At 33.8% G+C, this 14,293-nt stretch overlaps 1 long non-coding RNA gene across 1 annotated transcript; it reads right to left on the bottom strand.

The window, feature by feature from the left end:
* Positions 1-12,606: 12,606 nt before the first annotated feature.
* On the bottom strand, positions 12,607-13,454 carry LOC143595435 (uncharacterized). The gene is made up of 3 exons (XR_013146527.1): positions 13,387-13,454; positions 13,252-13,342; positions 12,607-13,020 (listed from the first exon to the last, which is right to left on the bottom strand). It is a non-coding gene; the product is annotated as an uncharacterized LOC143595435 (long non-coding RNA).
* Between the last annotated feature and the right edge of the window lie 839 nt (positions 13,455-14,293).

Here is a 14,293-nt window from a genome sequence, read left to right as displayed (position 1 = left end):
TCTAAATATGGCACTAACCAAGAAAATGGATAGGACACCTTTTGAAATATGGCATGGAAGGGTTCCATCATTATCATATTTAAAGGTATGGGGTTGTGAGGCTTATGTTAAGCACAATACCCAAAACAAACTTGAAAGTCGATCCACTAAGTGTATCTTTGTAGGATATCCCAAAGATTCAATAGGATTTTATTTCTACAATCCAAACGAGCAAAAAGTGTTTATTGCTCGAAAGGTTGAGTTCTTGGAAACTAAGTTCCTTATGGAAGGAACTAGTAGAACTGTGGAACTCGAGGAGGATCAAGAACCACAAGCCGATACACGTTTGGTTGATTCTAGCAATTAACTAGAGGTTGTTGAGAATGATCAAATGGTTGATCAACACACACAAAACGTTCGCAAATCTGATAGAATTTGCACTCCACCTAAAAGATATGGATTTTTCATGGATGGATGCTATGAACCAACCACATACCATGATGCAATGTCACAATCTGATTGTGATAAATGGCTTGTAACCATGAACGTTGAGATGCAATCCAAGCATGCCAACCAAGTATGGGACTTGGTTGTTCCACCTCTTAATTCCAAACTGGTTGGAAGTAAGTGGGTTTTCAAGGAAAAACTGATATGCATGGAAACTTGGATACTTATAAAGCTAGACTTGTAGCAAAAGGTTTTACTCAAACTCAAGGGGTTGATTGTGATGAAACTTTTTCACATGTTGCGATGCTAAAGTCTATTAGGATATTGTTTGCCATAGCTGCATATTATGATTGTGAGATATGGCAAGTGGATGTCAAAACCGCTTTTCTAAATGGACACCTTGAGGAAGATGTTTATTTGGTTCAGCCTGAAGGTTTTGTTGATCCACAACATCCTAAAAAAGTATGCAAGTTAAAGAAGTCAATCTATGGATTGAAACAAGCATCTAAAAGTTGGAATCACTGTTTTGATGATGAAGTTAAATATTTTGGATTCATCAAAAACGCTGATGAAGCTTGTGTGTATAAGAAAGCTAGTTGGAGCATCATTACCTTTTTGGTATTATATGTCGATGACATACTACTATTTGGAAATGACATTCCAACCATGGAAGGTGTAAAAGCCTGGCTTGGAAGTTGTTTTTCCATCGAGGATTTTGGTGAAGCCGCCTATATTTTGGGAATAAGGATCTATAGGGATAGATCAATGCGGTTGATAGGTTTAAATCAAAGTGCATACATTGACAAAATCTTGAAAAGGTTCAAGATGGACAACTCTAAGAAAGGTTTGGTACCTATTCAAAGAGGAACAATATTAAGTGCATCTCAATGTCCAAGCTCAAAGGATGAGCAAGACAAGATGAATGGAATCCCATATGCATCAGCTATTGGTTCCATCATGTATGCCATGATATGCACCAGACCGGATGTGTCATGCACTTTAAGCATGACAAGTAGATACCAACAAAATCCGGGAACTAGCCATTGGATGACAGTTAAGAGCATATTGAAATACCTTAGGAGGACTAAGGATATGTTTCTAGTATATGGATCTGGTGAGGAGGAACTCGTTGTAAAGGGTTACACGGATGCGAGTTTCCAAATTGATCGAAATGTTTCTCAATCACAATCGGGATATGTTTTCGTTTTAAATGGTGGGGTTGTCTCTTGGAAGAGCGCAAAGCAAGATGTGGTAGCTTTGTCCACCACTGAATCCGAATACATCACCGCCTCTTTGGAAGCTCAAGAATATGTTTGGATTAGAAAGTTCATTACCGATCTAGGGATAGTCCGTACCATTCAGGACCCTCTAGAGATCTTTTGTGACAACGAAGGTGCGATTGCTCAAATCAAGGAACCCCGTGCACATCAAAAGACAAGGCACATTGAGCGGAGATTCAACTACATAAGGGATGAAGTTGAAAAGGGAAAGACATGTATTTGCAAAGTTCACACTGATCAAAACATTGCGGATCCACTCACGAAGCTCCTAGAAAGGCCAAAGAGGATGAACCAGTTTTACCTCAAATTCATTTATCAGATGTGCATATTGAAAACATTGAGGCAAGTATGGAGGAACTAAAGAGATAGAATCCAAGAATTGTGAGCTTAATGGGTCATAGTTTTAAGTATGAAGAAATCCAATAAGTTGTTTGAAGAAGATCTTGGTTATCTATTTGAGAAGAAGAGAGATGAGATAAGAAAGAAAAGAGAACACAGGAAAAAAATGTTGAATCAATATTTATCTCATCTGATACAGTATAACTACTCTGATGAACAAGTAAGCAAGATGAATTTTGAAGACTTAGAAAATCTATGCAAAGCTCTAAAAGCAAAGGAAGATGAAGAAGAAAAGAAAAGGCTTGAACAGAGAGCTATTAATAAGTTAAAAAGAAAAGATAGTGTTTTGAGAAAATATGGAGGGAAAGTGGGATACTTAGTAGAACATGGAATAAAATTTGAACATGCTGAGATAATGTCAAAGAAAGATGCGGAAGACATGTTCAGGGCTATTTCCACAAAAATTCGTGAATATGAGAAAGTTGTTGCTGAACACATGAAACAACGAAAAATGAAAGAGTTGAAAGAAAAGGAGGAAGAAGAAAGAAAAAGAAAGGTACTTGCTGATAAAGCAAGAGCAAGATTAGCAGAAGAAAAGAAATCCACCATGTCCAAGTACAAGGAGAAGTTGCTTGAAAGATTGATGGAGGCAAGAGGTGTGCTAAGTGATTTGAACAAGCTTAAGGGTACTCAGAAGAAAGATTTATATGAGTTAGAGCTAGCTAAATACAAGTAGGAGTTGAAGAGACTGTACAAAAATGAAGAACCAGTTGCAACTCCCTCCTTGGTCCCTCAAGTCCAAACTGAGCCTACTCCAACTGTGAAGAAAACAAATTTAAAACCCTAGGAAGACAAAGAAAATATTAATATTCTAAGGCAGCTTATGCTGAAAAAGGGTATGCCAGTAGGGGTGTTTGATAATTTGGGGCAGTCACAGTTGAAAGAGCTGTTTAATGAAGAGAAGATTTACTTTGATGAAGTAGAAGATGAAGTGAAAAAGCATATGGCAAGACAAACAAGTCCCAAGAGGCATGTCAGTGATAAACCATAATCACCTTCTCAGGAACAATTGGACAAGGAAACTATTGAAATGATAAAAAAGTTTTCTCCAAAGAAGTTGTTGACTATCTGTCTATGATTATGATGAGCAAGGACAAGATTATACAACTACTTGAATCAAGGGGACATATGAGAAGGCCCCAACCTCAAAGACATTACTCATCAAGGGCTTCTACATCCAGAGCTCCCATTACGACCACAAGGTCCAGCTATCAAAGAGAACAAAGACCACCAACAAATGTGGACCTGCCAAAGAATATGTACTTTGATTAAAGGTGATAATGAAAAGTGGTGAGCTAAAAGCAATGATCTTCAGAGATGATTTCGAGGAATTCAATAAAGAGCAGCTAGAAGAGCTAGAAAGTCATCGTCTCTTTGACTATCAGCCGAGGGAAAGATTTCCTAGGAAACAAATAAATGACTTATCAAAGTACTTAAAAGAAGAAGTTGGAAACGGACTTCCATTGTTGAATAAGAACAGAAAACTGGAATACGTTGAGGCTGAAAAGACTAAAAGGAAAGTGACATAAGAATGAAAGAATTATCATTTGAAAGAGTGTATAAGTATGAGAAGACAGATGAGCAAGCCCAACTCATAGGTGCAAAGAAATGGAAGAATATCTCATATACATTTTGAAAAGAAGACCAATTTTTTTATCTTGAGAAACTCTAAGGGTGTTGCTCTGGGAAAATTTGAAGAAGACTCTGATTTGGAATATCTCCACATGGATGATCTTCATGACATAATGAGAATGAATATTTCTGTGAACATCCATTCCATAGGGAGATATCAATTTTTCAACAGAAAGCTGTTGTTGTGAGACTTAACAGAAGAACTGAAGGAAGAAGAAGCTCAAGAAGCTAATTACTTTTGATTTGTATTGTCCTTATGACATATTTTTGAATATGTAACTTTTTCTTTTAAGTAATGAAATTTATTGCTTTTGAGAATTTGATGTGTATTTTGGACAAGTGTGTATAATCTACATGTGTTTTGGTGCATCTGAGTTTGTTCCAATCTAGGGGAGATTGTTGGGATCAAGAATTGATCTAGGAAAATTGGAATCTTCTCAACCTCTTCAAGAAAATAGTTAAGTATGGAATACGAGCAAACTAGGAACTTTGAGCAATCCTAATACTTGTTTAAGCTTGATATCTTACATCAAGAAAGGTTAACTTCTGGAATTCTTCTAAGCGTTTAATTCGAGCAAACTACACTTCATCAAGCAATGTTGTTCTTCAGTCGACAAATGTTTGTTCCAGATAAAACCCTTGACATAACCAAGCTTAAACCAAGTAATTTGGTGGATCGAGCAAGGTTTCAATCAAAAAGATATGAAGCACACTTGTAGCAAGTCGTATGGAATTATACTAAGGACTTCAACGAGCAAGGTTCAACCTCGAGCAAGCTACAGTACCACCGGCACACTTAGTTTGCTAGAATAAGTTATCAACAAAAGGTTGAAGAGATCAAGAAGAACAAGTTTTCTCGTAGGATATTATCGAGAAAAGTTTTATATTATCATGAAGATTGAAGTCTGCTTGAAGAATATTTTCCTTCTAAGGAAAATATTCTAAGTAAAGCTTGCTTGGAGAACTATTCCATCACACTTATGTATTACAAGGTTTGCTCGACAAAGACAAAAGCTTACTCGAAGACATGTTTACACTTTTAATAATTTTGAATACGTTAGAATATGTTTTTGCAATGATTAGGGTTTCTAGAAGGTGTTAGGTGTGGGTATTTAAGCAAAGTTTATGTCACATTTATGAAAGTAAGCTCACCTGACATTCCACCAAGAAACCCTAAAGTTAATCCTTTGTATTATGAATCAATATCAATGGAAATTTTTTGAGTGTCTTGTGTGTTTGTCATCTTTGTGTTTATTTGAGCAACATTCTGAGTACTATTGTTTCCGCCTTTAGTATTCTTTGGGTTTTCACATTAGCATATTCGTAACCGTCTTGTCAACATTAAGTTGTTGGTTACGAGGTTGATAGTGATAAATCAATCCTAACACTAACAATCTTGAAAGTGTCAGCATTGGGAATCGGGTATGACCTTAAATCTTACTGGTACTAATAATGAAAATTATTTAACCGTTGATAGAGGGAATGTGTTGCATAATAGTTTTCTTGAGGGCAAGCAATTGATAAGTGTGGGGATGTGATATATATATATATATATATATATATATATATATATATATGAATGTTTTTATTTATAATTTTTTATTAAACAGTCTACGTATTAGTGATTATTATAATTTATTAGATGTTAAGTAAACGAGCTAAAACAATAAATAAATGTTTAAACTTAACAAACCACTTTTATTTATTAGTATATTAGTATGTGAAATATTGATAGTAAAACATTTATTAAAAAGGTTATATTGTTGAGTTGAAGTATCGTGATAACTGAAATTACTATGACTGATTTATTTGTTATTTAATGAATTAATTATGTCATGAATTAATTGGTTCTTTTCCAGTTGACTTTGGGTTAAACGTATTGATGACATCAGGAGGCCTCAACTTAATAAAAAATTGCATCATGGACTACTCCATTTATTGGAGTAAGGATAAAAGGAGCACGTACTTGGTTCGACAATTGGAAAGAAAGAATTTTAGGCCACAAGATTTAGATCAGGTCACAGGTGATTAAAAGAAAAAGGAAAGTAATTGTGAAAAGGCGGCGAGGGCTGTTTTGGTGTGCAGGCTAGACGAGAGCAGCAGCCTCTTTGGCCAAGCAGCACGCAAATCAAGAAGCCATAATCATGACTATGCAAGGCTAATAACGTTGTAACTATCTTTGGGTGAACGATTCGTTTAGGTTGAACATTAAACTCAATTTTATTCATGTTTGGATTTGTTTCCGACATTGACAACGTTGTATAAACAATTTGATGTGTTCGTTTATTTAAACTATTTGCATTTATAGAAGATCGGATGACAAACATCTGTTTTTTATTACCACCTAAATTAACCGACGTTCCAACACCATGTCTATGTGGTGTCCAATTAATCAAACGTGTTTTGTGTGAAACCTAGATCTGAAACCCAGAGGAGGTTGCATCTTTCTTAAATTGTTTTTAAAATCAATCTTCTAATAATTGCTTGATGTCGTTTTTCCACCTTAGTTAGTTAAATTTAGATTAAATAATGTAATAAATTTTGTGACACTGACCACATGCTCCTCATGGATACAATACCCTACTTACTCTAACTATTTAATTTAGTTAGGTTTTTGAATGATTAAAACGACGGTCATCAAAATGGTATTGGAAAGTCGGCGCCATTTTCATGACCGTCGTTTAAGAACTCAAGAGTCATGCATGAATCTTAAGTATGGTTGTCGGGACCGGGGTCTTATATTAAAGAAGATTTTGCTTTTAAAATAAATTTTCAAAAATAACAAACTATTATGTAGTTTAATGCATGGAATTTATATTTGTTTTTATTGACCCCTCTACGGTGTATATTGTTAAATACTAGTATGTGTTTCTAATGCTATTTGTTCAATTTATTAAGTTTAATCAAATTAACCAACTAAAACGTATACTATATTAATTATTTTGTATATGGCCAATATTTTTTAAGGTCATATCTAATATGTAGTTCAATAGTTAATATCCATATATATATTTCAATTTTTTATTTTGGATGTTTTCGGATGGTTATTTTATGGTTGACTAATTGTATGTTTGAAGCAATTTAACGAGTCATCGGTTTGGATGTTTTATTATGATCTTTAACTTTTGGTTTCATGATGTATATGTTGGGTTTGTTTGCATATTTTGATGAAGAATGGGACGCCCTATCCTAATCACAAAGAGAAAAAAAAAAGTTGTTTTGGATGAGTTTGATTAACATGGTTTAAATCGATTTGTTTAATTTTAACCGAAACCGAACTAAACTGAATTCATATCGATTTCCAAATTTCAAATTTTTACAGCCAAACAAAACCAAAACACACACACACACATACACAAATATATACTAGTAGGTGTGCCCGTGCGTTGCGGTGGGGACGCAATGGGAATGTGGTCGGTATGAGTTCGGTTTGCGGTGCGGGGATGATGCAACAGGGATTCAGTCGGTAACTGTTTAGCACGTAGTAGCGGATTTGATCGGCTTGCGGAAGTGTAAATGAACAAATGATTAATATAGTTGAATTAGATCTAACGAGTAGTAGAAGAGTCATCGCTTTCCGGTGGGTGTTAAAAATGAATAAAATGAAATCGATGCATGTGTTACACTTCATAAAAGAATACATAAAATTAAGAAGAGACATTAATTAGTTGGACGCAATTTCATAGCCCACAAAGCAATGAGTTTCTTGTGTACACTACAATAAACATATAATAAAAACACCATTTCGTTAATTAAGCAATAACATAGATTGATATCTTAATATTCACATTTCAACAAATTAAGTTATCGATCAGTAAAATTTATATATGACAAATTGGGGATGATAAATTTATGGAGTGAAAAGGGGATTACTATTAATTGATATGAATCAAAACTATGTAGAAACTATGTAGTTTTGGGGTTTCACATCTAAGTTAGGTGTGTGACAGTCTCATATTCACTTTTCACACACACGCACATATATACCCATAGGAACCTGCACGAAGAAACGGGATCGAAATACGACTTGCAATGAAAATCAGACTATGTACGAAAGTAGCAAAACACATCTTTAATATATGCCAAAGCAAGTTTGATGTAGGAAAATACCTACCACTTATCATCATAAAACACTTTTTTTGTAAATCTATGTCACGCAAAACTAAATAATTGTAAATCTATGTCACGCAAAACTAAATAAGTCTCGTCTTTCATGCTGATGATGTTATACATCTCTGGCGGGAAATGAAATTACATGCTAATGACTTCTACAATTTTTTGTTGGATTTTGTTAAAAGCTCTCTCGACTCTTATGACTCTTTAGCACTTGTTTTTTTCTTTTTTGCAAGTTCATGATATGTTGACTTGAAACAACCTTCTTGAAATAGAAGTTTTGAACCTAATGATATGCGAATCTCTTTTAATTCCACCCTGCAAAATTTTGTATTCTTATGGTGACATAAAAGTAGTACAAATGAATCTCCAAAGCTCACTGAACAGTAACTGCTCCAAGATATAAAGGCGACAGGGTTGGATGTATTCATGAGATTTTTTCCAAGATTAACCAATCAAACCCGTTTACTAGGGATGGCAAAAAAGCCCGTGCCCTACGAGTATATCCGAAACCCGAAATAAATGGGACGGATATACCCGAAACCCGATGGATATGGGCATGGTATGGGATTAGGATTTAAAAATTTTCGTGGGTACGGGCCGGGTATGGGATTAGATGATACCCGGCCCGATTACCCGAAGAGACATACCCATTTACCCGAACCATACACTCGAATTATACACTTGAAAAATTCTTTGTATTTCATAGGTTGTGAAGCATATATATAAAAAATTATATACAAATTATAATGATATTATATATTTATTGTCATGCTTATATTATATATGGAGTGTATTATATTTAAATTTGTAATAATTGTTGTATGAATAAGATGTATAAAATAATTATAATGAATAAAAAAATGTACTTGAAAGTCCCAACGGGTATACCCGATACCCATGGTTATGCCCGATACCAGACGGGTAATGGGCCGGGTATGGACACGGTTTTATAAACGGGTATGGGCATGGGATTACCGATACCCGACCCAAACCCGGCCCGTTACCATCCCTATCGTTTACAACCTTAGTTGTAAACCAACAATTAAAGTTTGCACAATGCAATCATTTAAAACAAAAAACGAGCGTTGCGACGGGTAAACTCAATTTTGAATAAAATTCATATTGGAACATAGATAAGCTAAGAACTTGATAACGATATTGGCAGTATAATGGAATTCTTAAAAAATTAAATGTAAACCATAAACGGTGTCATATATTTAAGAGAAAAAAAGTGAAAACGTGAAATAGTATCGGTAAGTTATTCAGGCGCAATGAAATCGTATGTACACTCTAGAAATAATTAATATATAATAATCACAAATCAGGTTTTCAACTAAAGTTACGACTAATAAAGTATTAAACCCTCAAATATTAGCATGGTGGTCCTTGTTTTTGGTTCCAAATATTTCATCAGCCTTCTTTAAAGACTCCTATAGTAATGACAACTAATTAGAGTTGGCATCAGAACAATGATAACATAGTAACAAATGCATATAGAAACACACCTCCTTCGTTTGTTTCTAAGAGTTGGGTACAAGAGTTCCTTCACACAGGCTAAGAATGTAGCAAACTGCTTGTATGATAATCGGCCCCTGGTAAGAAACACTAATATAAGTTACAACCGTCTATGTTTCGCCTAAAATATATAGCCTAAATTATATAAAATGCTTTATAAGGTCCGAAATCATTTTATATGAATACACTTATGTTATTTTTTTTCTAGATTTGCAAAGTCAGGCATAAATTAACCTGGGTTGACTAAAGAATATGTGCCATCCACCTGGGTCGTTCTTGAAATAAACACAAAGAAGTAGAATGTTTATGAATGTGTCGGATTGTCGGTTAACCTTCAGTTACACACTTTTATCTCTATTGGAACAAATTAGTAATTTACAAATTTATAAAATCATAAAAAAAAGCTATAAAAAAGGGGTCTAACCGTCCATAAATATTTTGTAGGAAGTTTGTTTATAAATTCTTTTGGTCATTTAGTTATGTGAACGAACATGAACACATGTCTTGTTTGTTCATTTATGTTCGTGAGCAAATTCTATTACGCTCGTTTAGTTTCAATCGTTTACGTTCATTATGTTCGCCAGTTTACGTTTTGGTTAAGTTCGTTTATATAGATGTATAATTTTAATCAGTGGTCGTTCGATTATGTTTGTTCATCCATGTTCAGTTATTTTGTTCGTTTATGTTTCTAAACTGTCTCACTTTATTATGTGTGGGGGTCGAATAACACAACCTTAGTAGGGACATTAAAACAATTAATATGAAAATTAAACTCAAACGTAGATAAACTTAGAAAACGGATTGACAGTGTATTTGTAATTCTTAAAAGAGATAATTGTATACCATAATATCATTTTCGTTTATATATAAAAAAAAAGTGAAACCATTAAGTAGTTTTAGTAACTTGTATGTTTGTAGTTATATTAAAAGTAATGTCGAAACATATAAATCAACAACAACCTTGAAAATGTTTGGAAGAATTACATCAAATTTTGGTTAGAACTTTAAAAGCTAAGTATGAATAACGTGGAAATTAAGTTACCAAATATGCTTCAATGGTAGATCCGTAGCAGCAGTAACATGGTTGTCAAGGCCAGCTTCCAATGTTTTTATAAAAGCACGTTTTGAAAAAACAAAATCATGAAAAAAATAATAATACAAGAAAAAAGTACAATGACTAAAACATATCTAAAGTCGAAGTAGGTTGGTATTATATGAAGAGAAAAACAAATGCAAAGAAAGTTAATGAATATGTAGAGCATTAAGTATAAAACCAACCTGAGTTATGAAGATCATGTCAGAAGTCAAAGAGTGTCCTTCAAGCTGTAGCTTTGAAATATATGCATGAAGAAAGACATTAATCTTCACACTCGGTTCTTCTAAGCTTTCCTTGATGGGAATAGGAACTCGATCCACAAGCTTTACAAGTTCTATTTTTTCATCCCGTTTTACTGTCGCATGTTTGAACTTTTCACTGAGTGAAAACAGCCTGCAAAGATCTATTTCACTCATAGTAGTCTTCAAATTCTCGATGTAAGTGGCAATTGTTCCATGAGTTATGTAATAGTAACTTGCAATTCTACCCAAATTAGTCTCATGAAAATAACCACTTTTTCTATCATACTTCTTATTTCTGTCTCAAGTTTGTTTGTGAAGTTAGCAATATATTGGTTCGCTTCGCAGCAGGAGCAGGCCGATTTTTAATAATTAGAACATAAATGCAGACACAACGTTAAAAATAACGTTAGTAAAAAACAAACCTAAAATTAAAAGCACCGTGTGTGTCTACGTTTCATCTTTAACGGGTTGAATCAGGTTATGTTAAATCTCTAACAGGTCGAACATGAGTTATATTTTTATGCATAATTGGGTTGAACCGGTAAAACCAAAATATTACTCTTAAAAAGAAAACAGGTCAAAGTCAAATATTATGTTTTATGAATACATTTTTCTAATCATATTATGATGTTTTAGATAATACTCATATTATTTAATAGCCAAATATATACTCTCCAACTCTTTTGTAAACAGTTCATCCCACTATTAACATAAATAATTATTATATAAATAGAAGGTAAAAGGTAGTAACTTTTAGCTGTTGTTTTGAAGCTATAATAACTTACTTAGGCCCTAAAATATGCTTTCCAGATGGACAATAGCAATATGGCAGTACGTACGTTGAGAACTTAGTAGTAGGGGTGTAAATAAAACAAACCGCTCGCGAGCTAGTCGAGATCAGCTTGTGAAAAAATTGGATCACCCCGAGCTTAGATGAGCTTGGCCCGAACTCGATTCTTAAAGTAAGGCGCATTTTATATACGAGCCTGGGCCCAAGCTTCACTTATCAAACTCGATCCGAATCGCGAGCCATAACAAACCTATTATATATATAATCTATTTTTAGTATATATTGGCCAAGGTTAATATTGTACCAGATGCTTCGGATTTGTAGCATTGTCTCCTTTTGGCTCAAAAGCCAGGATCTTTATGGAAGGGTTTTCATCATTTAATCCCTCAGCACTAATCTGCAATATCTCAAATCATATTATGTAATAGATCAAGTTTACCACCAAAATGAGTCCAGCGTTTTTTAATATAGTGACAATAGTTTTAAAATTATATGTTTATTCATATTCGAGGCTTTCATGATTAAGTTTAAATCGTGAAACCGGCCAAGCCGGTTGTTGGTTTTGGTTTAACAATTGGCTTTCTGTATTCACTTTCGAAGCTACAAAGGTTAATACCAATACTGAGCAATCAAAATCTTATTTTTCATAGCTTGTTCTATGTTTTTTTAAACAACGCTTTCTCTTTATTATTCTATACAATTTGTAAAATGGGCCTGGAATTCGACATGGAAACTGAAAAGATCCATTTCTAGACAAATGGAATTCGAAAAAAAGGCCCGTATGAACTTACGAGATGATAGCTTTTGTGATCGTTCCTTTTTATGATTGTTACCTTTTATGATCGTATGAGACAAATTATGATTGTTCCGTGCATTCACCTCCGGAACTGAAATTGTGAGGCCCACACGATCACGGGTTCTTGTTTTCTTATTTTCTTATGTTTGTTAATATATTCATTTAAGTTCTCTAACGAACAAAGATAAATGAATGTGAACGCGTTCATTTTCTTAACAAACAAGAATAAACCAAAAAACCCCACTGATTGTATTGTTAACGAACGAACATAAATGGACACATTCATTTTGTTAACGAACATGAACAAGAAACCTTGTTCGCTTATATTGCTAATGAACGAACACGTCCATTTTCTTAACAAAAAAACATGAACAAGAAAACCCATTAGGTTATTTGTTTGAGTTCGATCACCCGTCTGTTTAACTTTAAGCGAACGAACCCGAAAATGCTTCGTTTATGTTCGTTCGGTTCATTTAAAGGCCTAGCACAAAGAATATATAATAAGTACTTCACTGAATTACCTTTGGCCCGATTTCCACCTTTCCCTAACCAGTATCCAGGGTTTACTGCGTAAAAAAGCCGCTTTCTAACTCCTAATCAGTTGGAGAACATATGATCAAAGTAGAAAAGAGATAGAATATATATAAATTGGTCAGGTTCAATAAAATTATTACTATACACGAGAAAACCAGGATCCTGCTTGAATTGTTCTTTCATTTCACTTAAAACTGAAAATAGAGACATTCCGAAGATAGGATTTCCGCATAACCAAATATGACTATGATTAAGAATAATAATACATATATAACTTCAATAAACATAAACAATGGAAAATTAGTGACCTAAACATTTAAATTAACCAAATAATCAACTTTATATAAGTTAGTTTCAATTTTTAACATTAAAATCAATTAAAACTAAAAACAAATTTGATTATAATAACATTAATCAGTACTTACTTAGCAGCTGTGATCATGGCGCTTGGTATATTAGTAACCTGCTTTCTAATCATCATCCGGATAGGTTCCGCAGAATTTGAAAGCTTTTTATCTTCAAGATTATTAACTTCATTCATAAACACAAATATCACAAACGTTTGTTCTAGAACTCAACATCAGAATACATAAAAACTGTGAACAAAACTCATATTCAGTTCACTAAATGATCAAATCAGCCATATTAATAAGCAAAAAACTAACCAATAGTTTAACCTAATTTCAAAAATCAAGCATGCATACCTGTCATTTATTTTGATCCGCCTACATTGTTCAGTTGGGATGCTTTACGATGCATATGTGTATACGAAAAATCCTTTTATGTAAAGATGAACAGTGATTTGATTTTAGGGAGAGAGGAAGCATACACATAAAGGTGTCGATGCTATTGATTTTCCTTCCGCTGGGGTTAGGGCTTTAGAGCGAGCAACAATTGTAACGGCCTATGATTGTAAATATCAATCAATGGAGAATTGATGGGATGGCTGTTACAATCGGTAGAGAGTAAGAGTCACCGGAGTATGGAAAACGATCGATTTTTCGGAGGTGGGATGAGTAGAGCAATAAATTCTACGGCGTCTAAGAGAGAGAAATAAAGAGTATGAAAGGTTTGCCTTTATCTATTATAATGTAACTAGTAAGTGATCACGCGCGTTGCGGCGGAAACACAATGGGTATTTATTCGGTGTAAGTTTACTTTGTGGTGGAGACGCGACGATAATTCGATGGCATTTATACGGCTTTTAACAAGCACCTTAAATTTGGTTAATGCAAGAGATGTTAATGGAGATTGAGTAAAAACAATGGTAATGAGACAAAGTGGTTGAGTTGTCTTAAAGGTCACAAGACAACTTGAAAAACATTACTCATTTATATTACTTTTCAATCATCTCACAAAATATTATAAAATATTATAATTATAATGAATGGACCACTAGAAAATCTAAATATAGAGTTAAATAATATACAATAAGTTTTCAGATATATGTAAACTGTTTTTATACAA

This window comes from Bidens hawaiensis, unplaced genomic scaffold (assembly GCF_021521415.1).
Source record: "Bidens hawaiensis isolate Kalapana, Puna unplaced genomic scaffold, B.hawaiensis_p1.1 tig00045141_1, whole genome shotgun sequence".
Classification (NCBI taxonomy): Eukaryota; Viridiplantae; Streptophyta; class Magnoliopsida; order Asterales; family Asteraceae; genus Bidens; species Bidens hawaiensis.
The sequence above is the reverse complement of the archived record's forward strand: the minus strand, read 5'-3'. Positions and strand labels throughout refer to the sequence as shown.